This window comes from Brienomyrus brachyistius, chromosome 13 (genome assembly GCF_023856365.1).
Source record: "Brienomyrus brachyistius isolate T26 chromosome 13, BBRACH_0.4, whole genome shotgun sequence".
Lineage (NCBI taxonomy): Eukaryota > Metazoa > Chordata > Actinopteri > Osteoglossiformes > Mormyridae > Brienomyrus > Brienomyrus brachyistius.
Window position 1 is genome coordinate 25,179,540 of NC_064545.1, and position 19,369 is coordinate 25,198,908.

The 19,369-nt window shown below is 45.2% G+C and overlaps 1 protein-coding gene across 1 annotated transcript in view; it reads left to right on the forward strand.

Moving 5' to 3' along the window:
• The first annotated feature begins 2,018 nt into the window (after positions 1–2,018).
• Positions 2,019–19,369, forward strand: part of LOC125706472 (docking protein 4-like) — a 51,471-nt gene continuing 34,120 nt past the window's right edge. The window contains exon 1 of the mRNA XM_048973189.1: positions 2,019–2,326. The gene's annotated coding sequence lies outside the window, so the exon portion shown is untranslated. The remainder of the gene's footprint in view (positions 2,327–19,369) is intronic.

Genomic DNA, 19,369 nt, shown 5'->3' on the forward strand with positions numbered 1-19,369 from the left:
TCTTCCCAAGAATGGTCCTACTGGCTACGCCGTTTTTGGTTAGACTTATACTAGGAAAAAGAAAATTAATAAACAGATCACTGAAGTAATGAGCAGAAAAATAATTACTAAATCCAGCAATATTACATCTAATATTCACAAAACGCAGGAGCTTGGTTTGTGACCTTTCCCTGTGCAGATTCTGTCCGTGCAAAAGCAATTAAAGGAGTGTTTGTTATTTAAACATGAAGGGAAATGGGATCAGATGAGGCTGTCTTCTCCACAGGGCCGATGAGGACAGGAAACGCCGCTTGTCTCCACGGTGCCGAGATGGACCGCGGCTGTATCAAAGGAGCGTCAGCTTTCTCTGGGGGGTGAGCTGCTTGCCCAGGGTCACACAGGAGGGTGTCTCGGGAGGAGCTGCTGCAGAGGAGAAGCGGTAGAAAGTTGGGCCTTTAGTGGAATTTGTCTTGGATAAAGGAGCCCTTCTGTCCTGACTGCCTACTGAATACATTTAATGAGCAGTTCATTGACAGTCTGGTAGCTTGGAATCAGTAACTCAGATAATATGGCTATAAATGCAATTTGTAGCCCTCTTCACTTATATTTTAACTTTTAATTTGATTTCATTTCAACTGCCTGAATTTTGTCTTTATGCATTAATTGTTATTGATTTTTAAATTGTTTAAAGAGGTTAATTTCCTTCCTGAAATGGGCTGCTTGTGCAGTTAACATTTAATTGAAAAATTTGTTGCAACCATTTATCGCAATACAGGGATAGTTTCACCGTTTAATATCTATATACAATTCTTCGTGAGTATCTCGCTGTAATAAGATTAAATTAGATTTCAACACTCAAAATTATCATTGCATTAAGCTACACAACAAATTCGGCTACCTTCATGTTAGATATATACGCGGTGCGTAATTCTCTCTTTAAAATGGTTTGTTTCAGTAGATGTAGTGAGGAATTTACTCTTTTCACAGTGAAGGCTCCTCACACCTTGTCCCTGCACTTCACTAGACTCACCACCTTTGCGTTTGTTAACGCAATTATCCCTGAAATGATGCATCGCGTTTTTGCATTCATCGGGGCCCCTGGAGAGCCGGAGTTGACCCAACAAACGTGGGGTGTCCATTATAACCCCACTGGCGCAGAACTGAAATCGGTGACCCGTGGGCCGTTTTCCACACCCACAGTACCCTGGCGAGTTACATAGCCATGCAGACTGATGCTAAGGCGTAATTGTCGTTTCTTTTTCCTTAACCAAGGGAAACATGCTGGAAAGTAAAACCTTCTATAGGAATTGTCCGCCTTATTCATTTCTCTAAATTTTAATCGCATAAGTTAACAGAAGCCAAATAAATAGCCAATGTAAACGATAGTGAATTAGTTTTATTTTATACAACCTGTGTTTCGGTTCCTTCAGATCTATATGTCTTTTACTGTAACGCGCCCTTCTTGCAATAGAGTTTAGTTGGGTAGGGAGGAGTCCCATGCCTAGGTTTCCGAAACAGCTGTACTGTACTCTTTCTAATATCTTCGACTTTACATTTATTTATTTTGCTTAAGATTTTGCGCTGACCCGTCAATGTTACTCTTTCGGAAAGGAACATGTTAATTGGATACTCTAGTTTGTCTTTATGGCCTTTTTGTTGATATATTCTGATCTGGTAAAAGGGAATCAGAATGACTTAATATTGTAAAAATGTAACATTTTTTCGCACAGTATTTATGCAACTTGTGCTCAATATTATGTCCAAGTACTGAACTTAGTTATTTATTATTGTTTATATTTGATCATATTATATTTTAAATGAAATCGTTTCATTCCAATTTAAGTGAAATATAAATTTTACTACGAAATCGAATCCATATTTCGTTTTTAATGATTTTGCTTCATTCCAATTGTCCTAAATTGTCAGAAATCAATCCACGTCCGTAATAGAAGACATGAATGAGGGGCGTCTGTTGTGGCAGAATGAATAAATTTGCGCCGTGGCTGCTGTCGGGTGTTTTACGGTAATGGTAAACTACTGAAACGTGTCTCTGTGGAGACAGATAGCTTCTCCCATGCAGGACCGAAGCTGATCGCAGATTGGAGCGATCGGGTGGGTTTGAGCCCGCTGTCACACACACACGGGGCTGCACTCCGCTCACCCGCAGATCGCTCGGCCATCAATGGGATTACTATTAAACGTTTCACATTGTGCTTTTAAGATAGACTCCGTAGTCGCCTCGGCTGTCTGAAGGTCATAAAGTGTTGCACCGAGACAGGAGCGCTATATTTGCGAATCGCCCTTCTTCATTAGATCTGCAAACGGCGGACGACCGCAAGCTGTACAGGTAAGAGGACCATTCAAGAAATACTAATATCTGTTTTGCACACATGCATCTTGCGGTTGCGTTAGTCTTAGTGTATTACTTGTTGAATTGTAGTTGCTGCTTTAGTGTATTGTAGTTAATTCAAAATTGGTCAGTCGACTTTGTTCTCCTCGAAAAAGTATCGCTGCTATATATGTTAAAAATCATCTCTAACGACTTCGATTAATAAACTGTAGACAAGGTAGTAGCATGAATCAGGTCGTTATGGATATTTTGTTAATATGTATCATCACTGTATAATAGTCGGAGGTTGCACATGCATTCATGACTCAACGCATTTTAATGTACCATTGTGAACTGATGCATAGTGCAACATATACATGGGTGCCTGCATATGTGGTTATATGGTAATAAGTCGTCGCGTTTTGTATTCTGAAAAGTAACCCCAGTCCATTACCTCGTCTAAACCCTGCCCTTTCACAATAAAGAGTTCGCAGTAGGACGCACATGATGCAAACTCTATCATTTCTTTCGCTAACAAAACACATCGCATTCCTAGACACGTAATTATGTGCGGCATCTTCCACATAATATGACCGTATTTCCCGAAAGGGCGACGTACAGTCCAGTTCCGATCAGCATGCTCTTATTCCTCAGTATAGTTTCCCTTTACCTGCCTAAAGCTTGCATATTAATATGTCAGTAAAATTGCCGATGCACCTACAGATAGCTGCTATATTTCGCGTATCTGTTAGATCATGTTTCTATTTAAAAAAAGTCACATTTTGCTATGTTAAGTACGCCATGTTAGTAGCAGTCGGGAGACCAGCGAATGTGTTTTATTGTTAAGGGAATGATCGAAAGGATACAGCGATAGTGTTTGGAGATGTGAAATAAAACACGAACACTCGAATTGCATCTAAAATGAATAGGATAGGCAAGAATAGCATGGTTTATCTCGTTATGTATGGTATGCGTATGTTTTATATTGTCTTTAAATACATGATTTGCTGGGAACTGACTCCGGGAGCTTCACGCAATGTATATACAATTAAAGGTGGAGGTATGTCTTTATCCATAGTTACTAATGAAAACAAGAAGGGTCTTTCCGTACCACAGTCAGTTCCCGTTTAAAGACCTCACTGCCTTTTATATATAATTATGATCACCACATTTCTCCGTGTTACAGTACCTTGCCAAAGACAAAGTATCCGGAATAATTATTCCGTGGATGCCCTCTAAGTCTATTAATTAAAAGGAACGACACCCTTTGTTTTCGCGAATAAACGGCACTGTTTCACAGGAATAACGAAACGGCTTAAACGCTCTTCCCATTTCAAAGGGGAATAAATAAGCCCGTTAGACGCCGTGAGCGCGAACCGAAACCCCACGAGTGACACTGATGTCCGGCCATCACTGGGGTTTTTCGTTCCTGTTAGCGCTCTCATGCCGGTTTGGCTGCAGTATGGCAAACAGCGATGCCACCGTGGGCGCTGAAATGCCACGAACGCCCTACGTTGTTCGTCTGATTACACAAACGCATGGGCTTCACACATTATAGCTGCTGACGTATGTATACATCGTACCTGAGTGGTACCCAGGTAAGAGATGACTGGCATTTCATGAATGAATTAAGCAAGCTATTAGGATTTGTACGTAACTGAGCCTGAGGGAGGTGACCTGGGTGGAAAGGGATTTTGTCAGTGTTCATATATATTACAAAGAATAAGCTCTCTCTCTCTCTCTCTCTCTCTCTCTCTCTCTCTCTCTCTCTCTCATATATATATATATATATATATATATATATATATATATATATATATATATATATATATATATATATATATATATATATATATATATATATATATATATTGTGTCTCTGCTTACTCCAGTATGAAATCTTTCCGCTTGCTTAAAATGCGTGAAAAATGCGTGAATACTTGACTTGACTTTGAGTCAAGCAAGGATATAGGAGCAAGTTTTGCCGGTGGGGGTCAACTTAATCATTTTAATGTAAATTGGGAAGGGGGTGCCGATGAAGCCATATTGGGGGGAGTACATATCCTACCCATCCCTCCTGGCTCCTACGCCCCTGTATATAAGACCGTTAACACACACGCACGCACACACACACACACATGCACGCACACTGCAATATACACACTCAGAGTCACATGACTTTCTGATCTCGTTCTGGAAAAAGGCAACGAGGATGGAGGGGATGTAAAAAGATGAAAACCTGTGGCATGTTAAGGCTCCTGCAGTCCATTAAGCGAGCGCATTTAGATCACATGCAATATTTATTTGCGGAGATGCTGGGCAGCCCGAGCTGCGATGCAGGACGCTCCCTGCGGGTTTCATTGCGATGCCCGGTGCGTGTGGATGTGAGGGCATTGAGGACTATGCTAAGCTTGACTGCTGCTCCACGTCCTACATCCCACATGAAGGAAATGAGGCAGCTTCTTTATTTTTTCCTTCACTCCCTGCTTATTGCATTTCTTTTCCTTGCTGGGAAAAGAGCAGGAAGCCAAGCACGTCTGGGGGGGGGGGGTTTCATGGCCTTCTTTTGCCCGCAATCCAGAGGTCTGACAGGGCCTGAATCTGAGCAACCTGGAAAAGCCCAAAGTTCTGTTTGACGAAACTTCTAAACATAGTTCCGTAGTCGGGCAGGACTGGGGGGGGGAGAGTGAGTCGCACTCATTTATTTTAACTGCAGGAAACAGACCTTACAGAACGGCTGAAACGTAGCTCTGCCCCCCGCACCCCTGCCCCCTTCAACCCATCTTTGATTCTAGAAGCTGCAGGAATAAACAGTAAAGGTTGCATAGAACAATCATTTGTCAGCAATGTCATTCATCCTCTGTGTCCTGTCGTTCGGAGCTGTCAGGCTATCAGGTGTGGTATCCCCCCGGTGCCAGAGTGAACCCCCCCATCCTGACTCTTTCCTGCAGAATGCCTACAGTAGGATGAATGCCTCAGCGTTTCTTTGTAAACTGCTCAGAGGGACAGAGGAGGGAGATGATTGGAATAATCAGAAAATATATGAACGGACACAAGCACTTTGTGCGGCTTTAGCTTGGAGAGGAGTTGAAGCAGAGGTAACCTGCCCTTATTTTACTTGCCGGTGACTTTGAGCCAATGAACTTGCTAGATTGGCTGTTAGAAGAGGTGATTTCGTCGGTCTTTTTGTTATATCAGTTTAATGTCTGGGATATTCTCTCTTTTATACTCTGCAGTCTTCAACAAATAAATGATTCATTTAGATAAGCTGATGTGTGTCATTCGGTACCAAGGTTATTGCTATATACTACATGCCTTCATGCTGGGCTTCTTCCGTATGATACTCCTTCGGTTTGTTTGCTGGGGATATGATTGATCTGAACTATTTGCAGAGAGAGAAACAATATTAGAAATCCTGTATGGCAGGAAACCAGTGAGTGTTAAGGGAGTCATAACAGGGGACGAGTCACAGAATCTGTGCTTCAGCCTCAGTCTTGAGGGAGGCATAACAGGGAATGAGTCACAGAATCTGTGCTTCAGCTGCAGTCCTGAGGGAGGCATAGCAGGGAATGAGTCATAGAAGCTGTGCTTCAGCCTCAGTCTCCAGGGAGTCATAACAGGGAACGAGTCACAGAGTCTGTGCTCCAGCCTCTTTCCAGCTCACGCTTTAGCATATTAACATGAACAGTGAAGAACTACGATACATAAACAAGGTTGTTTGTTTCATTCCCCCTTCTCCATCTGTTTCTCTTCCTCTGTGAGAAGTAAGATGTGTAGATTGCATCTCGGGTTTGGTCTTTATCCAGTTAGCTCACAGAGTTGTCCGGATTATTTACCCGCTTGACATTCTGGGACTGCTTTACCAAATTACTGCAATGTAGCAGCAGCAGCAGATGCTTGTGGCCTCGCAGGCAGGGTCCCACACAGCCTGCTCTGCGCCGTTTGCGATGCTGCGCCTTGGCGAGATGCACGGCATCGTGGGAGCTGTCTGGTTCTGCTTGGCTGGCCTCAGTGGAAGCAGGCGGGCGGTCTTTTCCATCCTGGAGGAGCGGTCTGTAATTAGCACCCCGAGTCGACTGCCGCGTCCCCCCATGATGCGAATCGCAGACCTGCCGGGACTGTTCTGTTAGGCCTCTCAGGTCTGACTGTGCAAGGCCAACTCCCCCCTGCCTCGCCCCCCTGCCACCGTGTGATCAGACCTTCTGCCAGGCCATTCTGCTGCTTGCTTTTCCCACCTCAGGTCCATAACCTTCTTCATCTGGTAATTGTTTACAAAAGACTCCCCTGGACCTGAATTCTCTCTCACCTTCTGGTTCCACTCTCAGCACATGCATGCTCACACATACCTGTATATATCCACATTAAATGAAAGCCTTTGTATGTGGTATAATGTAGAACTGTGTAGCGTAATATTCATTTACTGCACGTAGGCACATCCTAGAGTATGAATTACCTGTGCTGGTGTCAGTGGTTTTCGAGCTGAGTTTGTCATCTGCCTGCAGAAGGTGAGGTGACCGGTGACCTACCTGCATCTCAGACGGGCACAGAGGCATCGGACAGACTGGGAGCCTTGGCACTAAGTGGTCCACACGTGGCCTGCTCTGTGGTACTCTGATGTGGTGGCATTATTTATAAAGGTCGCACTGCACTTTGGCGTGCGTGAAAAATCATTTGCGACAGCAATGGTTTCTAATTCGTAGTGAGTGCAGGGGATGACACATGCAAAGGGGTTTGATCATACTGCTGTTGACGGTTGATAGAGCGCTACTCAAAGACGACTTGTATACCTAAAGTTAGCCAGCTAAGTCCTAGGAGGGCTTACAGCCGTCAGAAGGATCTTTAATCTGAATTGCTCTGGAAAAATATTCAGCACACCGTTCTGCACAGACTATGATGCCTGTTCACAGAAAGTAGCTGCAAACTAGCGAAATTGTAGTGGTTTATATTACTTTGTGGGAACCAACTGTCCCCCACAACGTAATAAAAATTTTATTATTTTTTTGATGCTGTGGGAAACCATTTTTCAGGTCCCCATGAAGACTTGTGAATGCAATCAAAAAAGTAAAAATGCCATATTTTGTTTGTTTACTTATGGTTAAGGTCAGGACTGGTTAGGGGTTTAGGTAGCCATGCTGGGATTAGAATTTTCCCCATAGAAATGAATGGATAGTCCCCACAAAGATATAATTACAAACATGTGTGTGTATGTATTTGTGTGTGTTCATTCCTCACACCCAAATTCCCACTGTTCAGTCCAGTCACAACTTGTAATGGAAGTGACCTTGTCGCACAGTCAGAATTCTATACAATATTCATTTTTAATCTCAAAATAGTTCATTTCTAGTTCAGAAAGAGCATTTTTCTCATAATTGTGGCACAGTGTGTAGACTAGAGCTGCTACCAAATCCATCCTCTTATGGGCTTAAATAATTGGCTGAATAATCACTGAAGTGATTCTGTGTATTTTCAGAGAGATGAGACAGTGGTAACTCACACCAGTACCTGCCGCTAAAATGATTCATTACTTATACCAGATCCTACAAAACCATACCTCTGGCCCAGCCTGCTTCTTTTCATAGAGCCTTGCTTGGTGAGACTTTCCGGGGTCTGTGTGTGTGTGTGTGTGTGTGTGTGTGTGTGTGTGTGTGTGTGTGTGTGTGTGTGTGTGTGTGCGCTTCTGCATGTGCATGCATGTGGGGGTGTGTGTACATAAGTATATGCGCATGTATGTGTGTCTGTACATGCAAATGCATATGTGTGTGTGTGTGTGTGTCAGTGCACGTGCATGCATATGTGTGCGTGTGTCAGTGCACGTGCATGCATATGTGTGTGTGTGTGTGTCAATGTGTGTCAACTTCCATGCATAGTGCACATGCTTTCATCCTCATTTTTTGCTCACCATATTTCCAGGTATATCCGATGCTGCACAAACACGCCATGCATGGTGATAATAATCTGCTCTCCCTCCCATCCTGACGACTGAGCTGCTTTGTTTGCATGCTTGTGATACTTTAATTCTGCTTTATCTTCCTACATGATGTGCAAATTTGTTTATGTGTGTGTCTAAAAACACACTTACCTAAAGATTAACAACAGGGACTAGTGCAAATTTGATTAACACACAGTGTTTTAACAGTGATGTCAGAATACACACATTAAATACGACTCTGCTCCTTTGAAAACAATTTCAGATATAATTCCCATTAAAGCAATGTTTTTGCACAATAAATACTGTGGAGTATGAATACGAAGCCACATCTTACTGTAGTATTGAACTACTCCATTAATCCATTAAACGCAACCCCCTGAAGTATCACATTTGACTTTGGTTAGTGAGCAGACCTAAATTCTGCAAACGATTCATTTCCGTTCACGACACTTCCCGGTTTTCGCATTGTGTTACAGTTTATGTTGACATTTAGTTGCCGACTCTTTCTCCAACATGACCTACATTTACGATCCATTTATACATGCGGGATATTTTACTGGAGCACTTTTGTTGAAATACCCCGCTGAACGGATACCACAGAAAACCATTTCTTGTTGAAATAGCAAACTAGCATCCCTTTGGGTCATGCACAGAGGTGCATTAAAATGGTCAGAGGCCCCTGGGCTATTGCAGTTGTCAGAAGGCCCTCTACTGTATTCTGTGATGGTGTAATCATCAGCTGGGGGGGGGGTGCTTAAGCATAAGTAAGGCTGTGTATTAAAAGCCTTTAAGTGCAACTAACTAGCAGCTGCTGGAAACACGTGACTTTCTTTTGCTGCACAGTAACGGCGGGTTTGTCGTAACACACAGACGAACCCTGGACCCCGACATTAAAAAGCTGACAGCCGACTGACTGAGCAATCCTACCGTTGGAAGGGTGTTTATAGGGTTACTGGAAGAGACAGGAATCAGGCCTGTGGTAATCGGTCCTGGCACCTGCTTCCTCTGCTCACGGCACCGCGCTTCTTCCTCTGTCCCTTGCTGACAGCGAGTGGGGGCTGTGGTCCGGGGGGTGTGGCTGTACCCGAACCCTTTGCTTTCTTGTCTCTGGTACGTTCTCCCTCTCTTGCCCGCTGTCTGCCTTGGTCTGTCTGTTGCTGTTACAGATGAGTAGTTGGCTTTGAATTGGACGTGACTAAGAGCATCTTCCCAGTGTCCCACGAGACTGTGAGCTACAAAACAATTTACAACTGTCTGCGCTGCTGCGAATCTGCTCATCCCCAGGAAATCATAATTAATATTGATTGTTTTCATCCAAAATCAGTGCCAACCAAAGTATGACTCCACCCTTTCATCCCTTCTTCCAACCTCTCAGAAACTTCTAGAAAAATATGTCAATAAGTACATATATGTTAATAAGTCAGAATGATTAATCTGTATGCTTCTCTACTCCTATGTAAAAACTTCCACATGCTTCCACACACACGTTATTAATGGTTTCTGGAAATGAAAACGGACATTTATTCATCCAGTGAAATGTTCCTTGAGGAACTCTAAAGGTGATCACCAAAGCCATTTGTATATTGTCATTCTTTTGTTAATGATGCTCTCCGGTATCCAAGAAACTGGCCGTCATGCGCATTAACAAATCTGAGGGATTCCCATATTCAGCTCCGTTTTATAGACCTGTGAAAGACATTGTCTGTATGCCTGTTTTGGACTTTGAGGTGAGGTGGTCCAAGTCTGGCCTGCTGAGATCTCATATTAAATTGTTTTATGTAGTGGATATTTACCCATTATATAACGACAGACATTATATCACTGTGAATCTGCACAATTTCTGCATGTGCCTCAGTCAATACTATTGTACATGACACGAGAAGTGTGCTCGCGTATGACACAGTGTTCACTTTTTGTGGCAAATTTGCATTGATGCGATTCTCTGGAGAGCTGATAAGAGCATAAATATATTCTGTAGAAAAATAGAGAAGCAAGTTTATTGTGAGGATCCTCAAGGCCCGTGCATTAGGCTGCACACCCTCCTCCGTTTGTGTGTTCGGAGTGTCAGTGCGTACAAACATAAGCTGGATAACAGTTTTAATAGCTTTTACCTACTTAGTTGCCTTCTAGAATCCTGTCAATGTGACAGACGTGACAGGAGCTCTGTGAGCTTGAGGACAATGATCGTTTTAACTAGATGACCTTCTGACGCTTGCTGCTAAAGGAAGGTTTTCAACATTTTAACTGTTGTTTTCTAGTGATATTTTTTTTTCTCCTTTTTTTGTCTGTCTAGGATCCTACAGGGTTGCATCCCCTTATTTAGCGTAATTCCCACATTCCTGTGGCAGTTATATGGTTTCACACAGAGACCAGCTGAGAGTGGAATTCATTGTTTTGGCTACTAGGAAAAATGCCATGAAGTAAACCAATGCATATTTTCTTGGCTGTTCTATATGGACACTTCCTGCCTGCATAATTCACTTATCTGAGATCTAGGCATGACTTTTTCTCATGTTTGAAACCTACAAATATGGCAACAAATGGCCTTTCTTGTGATTTGCCAGCGAGTGAAGGGGACGTCACACAAATATCCAATGAACACCAAGCAGCATGAACGAAGGTTCCATTCTTCTCACCATCTTATGCTGATGCGATTGCAGCTGTTTTGGTTTCTTATTTTTTCAGTTTTTTTCTTGTTACGGCCGTCAGCTCGAGTCCTGGGGATTAAATATATTTACATGCTTAATTCTTTTTGTTTTGCAAGTTGTCTTTGTGCTTTCTGAGGCTTTTTTCCCCCAGAAAGTTCTAAAGAGCAGAAGTTTGGACCCTTAAGTGTTCTCTTCATCTCATTCCCACATCTCCCTAAATCTGGATCCTTCGTGTGTGTTTGACATACGCAACACTGCGATCGGGGACTACACCAAGACAACACTGCGATCGGGAACTACTCCATGACAACACTGCGATCGGGGACTACACCATGACAACACTGCGATCGGGAACTACTCCATGACAACACTGCGATTGGGGACTACACCATGACAACACTGCGATTGGGGACTACACCATGACAACACTGCGATCGGGGACTACACCATGACAACACTGCGATCGGGGACTACACCATGACAACACTGCGATCGGGGACTACGGGCTAAGCGTTGGATCCCAAGGCTTAGTCTCTGTAGGCTTTCGGGAGGGTGGGGGGGGGGGTTCATTATCTCTACCTTCAGTGCTCCTCATGTATCCTCTCTCTGAATTTGTGGATTAATTTTAATGGCGTCAAACTGACATTAGTATCAGCATCTTCTTCCTAACTACTGTCCATTAACATGGGTCTGTTACCTGATACACTTCATCTAATGTACATAGGTATGTGGTGTAGCCAGGGACGGATTACGGACCGGGCCAGCGGGGCCGCTGCCCAGGGGCCCTTGGGGTGCAGGGGGCCCATGGGGCCCCTAGCCCAAAACAATTTGCAACGCTTATCAACAAAGTATTTTCGTTTGTCTATTTTAGAGGGCCTACATTCTTTGATCCTCTGCCTACAAGGGCCCCCGACCCTATAGGGAGGGCGTTTGGCTGCCAAGGGCCCTTGAATTGTGGTGGTTGTGGTGGTGGTGGTGGTGGGGGCCCTCGCGAACGTTTTGCCCAGGGGCCCACACAACCCATAATCCGTCCCTGGGTGTAGCTGCTTAGGTTAATTTATACATAACTGAAGCTAAAGTCTACTTATATAATACAATATATATAGGTATATATAGATATACCTATATACTTAAAAAGCTATTAGCCTACGTATTGTATACCTGATTTGTAATGTGCTTGTGTGGTTAGTATGCTGTACGTTATATAGGTGTCTGTGACAATGGCCTTGGAAGGAGTTTGACTGAATTTGGGGGGGGGGGATTGGGGTTCGATGTATATCGTAACATCACAGTGGGCACACATGCAATAGTCACATCGTGTAAGGATGTAATGCACGAATAAACGTAAAATAAGCCCTTTTTTAGGTATATGTTTCGACCTCCCCTCTGCAGGCACTTTGTCTCCCGTAACTCGCTGATTCATGATAAAAAGTAAGGAACCTGCTCTTATTTGTCCTGCGCTCGGTCCCGGCTCCTTCCTGTGAGGAGTTCGCACGCTTCTCCCCGTGTTCGCGTGGGTTTTCGCCAGGGGCTCCGGTTTCCTCCCACTGTCCAAAGGTGTGCAGGATAGGTTGATTGGTGAGTCTAAATTGGCCCTGTAGTTGTGTGCGTGTGCGTGTGCGTTTGTGCGCCCTGTGGTGTGTTGGCGACTGCCTGGGGTTGGTTCCCTCGTGCTCAGTGTTCCCAGGATAGGCTTCAGCCCCCCTCCCCCATGACCCCAGTTGGGATTACGTGCTCTTATTGGATGCTCTTATTGGATGCTCTTATTGGATGCTCTTATTGGATGCTCTTATTGGATGCTCTTATTTGTTTATTTGTTTGTTTGGGAAGGAGGGGGTCTGCTGATATTTGGGGGGGGGGGTGTCCCCCCTATCCCCTCTATTACCGACATCCCTGGTCTGTGATACGTCCCCACAAATCCAGAATAAATGATTGGAAGATGATTGGATGGAAGGATGCCTGTTATACTGATTTTCCCTGTCATACAGCTTGGGGTGCTTGCAGGTCGCCAGTGAGGCATGACCCCATAGCTAACGAGTCCAAAATGCATGCAGAAAATACCCCATAAGTAAAAAAACAAAAGCCCAGAGGAATAAATGAATATCAGTGAAGACACTGAGCCAAAGCATTAAATTAACTGTAAGTGTTGTGGCACCTCGTACTGGAGGTGTCAGACGCCTGGCTGCGTGACTCCCACCTTCCCCTCATGTTATGTTTGCCTTTTAACAGCCAGACACTTTCAGAATGAGAGGGATGGTGCAATGGGGCGAACTTCCTTTGTCCTCATGTAGTGCTTTGACTTCTGCAGCATATCCACCCAACTGACAGAGGCCTACGCTATTGTTTTTCGACTTGTTAAATGAAGTCTTTGCGGCATTCAGGCACCTGGCCTGTTTGAAGGTAGCTAAAAAATGAAGAGTACGGTGTTGCTATAGCAGCACCGTTGTCTGTTCTCTAACGGTGCCTTTAGTTTAATTTTCGCTTTAATTTCGTTTTACTGCCACAGTGCACTGAATCCTCTGCCAGTCACGGTTTAGGGAGAACGCTTTTTGCCTCCACGACAGGGCTGTAGGTTGACAAACCAGACTTGGTGGAACCCGACTAACAAAGGAGCTTCTCTGTAATTAAAGGGTATCATATTCTCCTGACTGGCTCCTGAAGGTGCGTGAAAAAAAAACTGTTTCTCATCTCCGGCAGACAGTAATTCTGGTTTATGGCTAGTGCCATTCAGTTATCGCTCCCCAAGGGGCCACAGGGTGAAAACCCTCCAGACGTCTTGTATGTTTTTTTATGAGAAACAGAGACGTGCACAGCTAATCTGCCTGATAAATGTGTCAGGAGAGGAAATTCACAGGAAAGTGTGACAGAGCCTTGCTCGTCAGATGGAGCTCATCGGCTGCCCTGGTGTTCCTCTCATGCCTCTAATCTGGTTGACCGTCGGAGTGAAAAGTGTCGTGCATTGAGTCTTTTTGTCTGCGTATATTTTATCGTGCATGAGTCTGAGAAGCATTTAGCCTGCCGCGATTAGGGATGGGTTTGAACACGTCTTCCGACTGCATCTCGCCGGTAGATCTTAATCTGGCTTCATTACATTCCCTGGTTCCTCTTTCCGTTTATCTGCACATGCTAATCTTTCAACTCATGGATACTGAGGAGGGCTACAACCCTGTAATGCTGTATATATTACGGTCGACGGTGCTGAGCTATGAGCAGGCAGCTGGCAGTGTAACAGTTAAGGACACAGACTGTAACGTCAAGGTTGCTGACTCAACTGCCAGTCATTAGTACCCTTGAGCAACTTGGTTAGCCTGAATTGCTCTAGTTACATTTCTTATTATAAAAGCCAGGGAATAAAAACATCAGGTAAATTCAAACATCCGTTATGGCCAAGGGCATCAAAGACAGCAGGTGTCTTTTCCTTGGCGATGTCTCTGGTAGCTTGGTACTACTGCAGGCTGCACTCCACTTGTACCAGATGGGGGCGCTGTACTTTCAAGCGTCAAACACCCATAACCATCCACACCCAACCTCTAGGTTCTAATACGAGAGCAGAAGTCCTATTGGTGACCAGGACATGCTCTGCTAGCGTCATGTATCCTGCCTTCTCCATCCATCGTATTTAGTTGTATATTCTGTGACTTGCTATCATGATGCTACATTGTCTCTTCCATTTGTATAGCCATGAATTTGCCATGTAATACTTCTATTTCTTTATTACTGCTTTGCTGTGTTTTCTCACCTATTGTTAGAGTCTTTAGTTTCTGATAACACTGTATATATTAAATATGTCACTATTATTATTATTATTGTGTGAGCATCTCTGCAAATGATTAGCTTCCATGTTTACCCAGTAACCTGGCAGCCTTTAAATCAAGGCTGTCAGTGCTGATGGATGCTAAACTTAAGCCTTCTGGCTTTTTGTTGGCGTTTATCACACGAGGGTCTGACTGGGCAGAAGCCTGTGTTTCTTAAAAAGCTGGCCAGCGTGCTTGCTATCCGCGCTCGGATGCTCACGGGGGTGGTCATCTTCAGGGGACATTTCACTGTTCTGCTCTGAATCAGCAGAACTTCAATTTGGGTGCATACCTAGGAGTGGCAGGCGTGCGGTCACCCCCTGGATGTGTTCCTCTGGTTACCTCAAGCTGCTTTAGACGTTAGATGCTCCTGCAAGGCTCATGCAAGCATGCATTCCTTTATTTTCTTTATTTATATACTGTGTGTTTTTTGCTCATGTCTTTCTTGGAAACCCCAATTGTGATGAATGTATCGACTGGTAGGACACGCGGATGGGGCAGTACAGTGGCTCAGTGGGGGGCACCATTGCCTCCGGCCCCCCTGGAGTTCGAGCCTCGCCTCTGTTCTGTGTGCCCAGAGCTCGTACGTTCGCGAGGTCCTGGGGATTTCCGTCGGATATTCCGATTTCCTTCTCCGGTCTGAAGACACAATGAATATGTGTTTCCAGAACTGTGCATAGTGAGTGTGAGAGACCGGCATCCCATCCAGGCTGTACTCAGCCCCACTATTCCGAAAAATCCTGCACTGGATAAGCGCCTGGAATATGGATTTGTGGACGCCTCTGTTCTGCTTGCCAGAAACACATGAGGGTGATGTGTATATAAAAAAAACAACTAAAATGTCTTAAGGATGCCTTGGGTTCACAACAGTAAATTGTATTTGTGTCTGCTTGCCATCAGGGATGCGATGAATAAAAAATATGCATATTCTTTAAATGTAGTGTGATGTGAAGTAGATGAAAGAGCCTTGCTCTGTGGGACGAGTGTTAATGTTTACTCGCGAATCGTGTTTTGGGGCAGTTATGGAGGCTGTGGCGTTTAGAGGCTCGGTAAAGAGGATTCGGGGGTAAAGAGGCTGGGGGCTGGATGCTGGAGGGCTGATAGAGGTGGCCGGGGGCAGGCAGCGCTGAGAAACTCCTCTAGTTGCACTCGTGGCACACAGGCATTACGTCCGGAGACCTGGGCTCTATAAGAAATTAGACGTTTCTACAGAGATATGCTGTCTGCTGTTTTCTCCAGTCCAACACATGGACAGAACACACACTGAATATGGCGGAACAAAGTGACCAATAGGGACCCCATATATCATGTGTCGTTTGTTGACAAATTCCAATTTTATAGAAGATTCAAAAATCTGACGGGCAAATCCATCCATTCATTGTCAGTAAATATTTTTAGTCCGGATCAGAATTGGTTCCTGGGAAGCTGACAGTATGAGGTATCATGCAGCCTGAACAGCATGCTGGCACCCACAGGTATGGTTATACACGCACAGTCACACACAAAGCGTCTTTTAAAGCCTTTGTGTCACCGGAACCTTGATTATGGAAGGCCAGAGAAAACCTGTGTTGCATTTTTTGGGCTATATTTGGCCAATTCCAGCATTATGGATGTGACATTTAGACTCATATTGGCAAACAGAATGCCTCACGGCAGGGAAAAGCTTAGTATCATTGAATCAATTTGCATACCTCTTGAGCTGAATATAGGCAAATCCTCAAAATTCATATATTAAATTACTGGTTAGAAATGCACAGCATTTTATCATGGATATGACATCAACAGGACCTTTGCATGGAATTGCCCTCATTAATATATATGATATTTCTATGTGAGCTCTGCATCCAGACCTGTCAGGAAGTGAAGAACCTGAAAATAACACAAATGGCTGCCTGCGGACCCCAGCACATCCACGGACGCCTCAATGCCTGTTTTCACTTCTGCCTGTCGTTTTGGGCTTTGGTAAATGCTGTTAAGAGCGTGGGGGCCCACGAGCACCAGGGGCCCCCGCTGTGTAGCCATGCCGTGGGCTTCTTTATGTATGCGTTTTCATGTCGGGGGGTGATGTAAAGCAACCAGAGACGTGTGAGCCGGGGGCCCGGGGAGGTGTGGGAGGGGTCCTAACGGGGCAGCCCGCGGTGAGCCGTTAGATCAAGTGACACCGCAGCTTTCGTTAATCACCCCCCAGGCCCATAACTCCTGTCCTTCCTCCCATCTGCTACCACAGACCCAGAGGTTTATTTAGTGGGTCACGTCTGAACCTCCTGGGGGGGCCATTACCCATGCCTGTGAGCGATGGGGCCATCGCCCTGACAACTGCCCCTGCTGCTACGAGCCGGCGGGGGTGCCTCCAACTGAGGGCTTTCATTAAAACGCCCCTCAATCGGAGTCCATGGCAGGATAAAATGCCCCCCCCCCAACACCTTGCTGTCATCCTCATCTTTATAAATGTGTCTCTGAGCGACATCCTCATGATCAGCCTCTTCAGAACCAATCCCCGTAATCTAGTATCTCTGCACAGACCAACTTATATGGGCAGGGGGGCAGGTGATGCTGGGGTCCTTGGGGAATCATGAGCAGCTTTAAAGGGTCCCTTGAAGGCATCATTCTCTCTATGAGCGGCAGAGAGAGGGCTTGGGGCATCATAACCATGTGCAGACAGTGCATTCAGGCGGGACTTGGGGCTGGACTCCTGACCTTGTCTCCTAGGTGTAACTGCAGGGCTTGAGGTCTCACAATGCAGCCCTGCGTGGCTGGTAATGGATGACCTTTCTGTTACCCTGAAGGGGGATTTTTAGCTTGTGCCCAGTTGGGTTTTATTTCGGCCTCCTGATTGATGACGGTTTGTTAGAATAGGAAGTTATTTGTAGGTGGCTTGATGGAAAGTAGGACACTGATTGACTATACCTACAACTCTAACTTAACACCATTCATCCATCTTTCACTCCCACTCATTCAGTACAGGGGCCACGGTGGACCAGAAGCTTATCCCAGGATGCACAGAACTTGAGGCGGGGAACACCCTGACTCGGATGCAAGGGCATGGCTGGGCACACACTGCTTATACACGATGGGCAATTTAGAGACACCGGTGTGTCTGTCTGCATGTTCTGGAGGAGGAATGCAGAGTGCCTGGAGGTTGCCTCAGTGAATTCAGCGAGGACAGGCAAACACACCCAGAGCTGGGGGCAGGAGGGTGACCCTTAACCTTAAAGGCGTGAGGACACAGTTCCAGGGGCATAAGAGGCAGGCCATAATTCATGCAGAAGGGCCTGCCTTATCACTAGCCAATGACATGTTTAGAATTAGTGAATGACAGGGGAGTGGGCACTCCAGGGGCCAATCAGCTTTCAGCTGGGGCCAGCACTCCTGTGGCCGTGCCTTTATACACCCCTGATATGCGGTTTTGCTGGAAAATTATTAAGAAAACTGACCCTTTGCTTTGGATGTGCAATGTCACAGGTTATGATGGCAAACCGATGGCGTTTTTGCTTAATTTATCGCAATATTAACGTAAGTGAAGTGCAGATTCGCTTAAAATGAGCATGTTGCCATTGTTATGACGCTGCCTCCTGCTAAAGGCACGCAGGGCTGTAATCATCATGACGCCGCAGGCTTCAGGCAAAGCAAACGGGGCTGTTTTCTGGAGGCTGCAGCTGTTGGCGTGCTGACGGATGTCACACCTGGCCTTGGCATATCTGCTGCAGCCGGCCGCTCTTTCCACATGCTTCTGACAGTAATGACGCGTTTATATATTTTCATAGGGGGGGGTGGGGTGGCTGATCTGCTCGGTGTGAAAGTGCAGGGGTGAGCGGGTGCAGTAGCACAGGAGGAAATGGAAAACTGTGAAAGTCGTCACGAGGTTATAAACACATTTCACGCTGTGAGAGTGTGTTTGAGAGGGTCAGCGCTTGGATCTTCCCCCTCTGACTGTTGGGAGAGCCTGAGAGTTTTATGTGTTTGCGTGTGTGTTTGCATGTGTGTGTGAGTGTTTGTGTTTGTGTGTGTGTGCGCATTCATGCTTGTGTGAAGGTGAAATTCTGCAGGCACTTTGGTATTTGTGTGACTCAGGTGTGTGTGTGTTCGTGTGCGTGTGTGTGTGTGTGTGTGTGTGTGTGTGTGTGTGTGTGTGTGTGTGTGTGTGTGTGTGTGTGTGTGCGCGCTTTGCTATCTGCATGCATCGGGTCGGTGTGCGTGCCAGCGCTCTCCATTATCTGGGTGTATCGGCTGGGAGCGCCTTGGAGACATGATGTCTGGAGTCGCCTGCATCCCGGGGCGTTCGGCTGCGAGCTGCTGTCTGTGGGTGTTCCTGCAGGATTCCGTCTAAAGACGCCATTCTCACCCTGCAAGGGCACTGGGGTCATACACAGCTGAGCCATGAGCCGAAAAGCCCAAGAGCAGCATTCCACTCTCTCAGATCTGACAAAAAACTCAATACGTTTAGAAAATGAAAATGTTTTTATCATTGTTGCTTTTTATTTGTTGTTGTTTTTGTTAATACTGCAAATACTACTATTAATACTACTAGTATACTATAGTAATAATAATGAATATATTTTTAGCCACTATTAATTGTCTGCTTTTCTGTCCACATCAACGCTGTGTTGATCCGGGCAGAGCTTGTAAGGGTGTGTTTTCACTGCACCAAAAGTTCCAGTATGAAAAGTGCCAAACCAGTTGGGGTACTTTT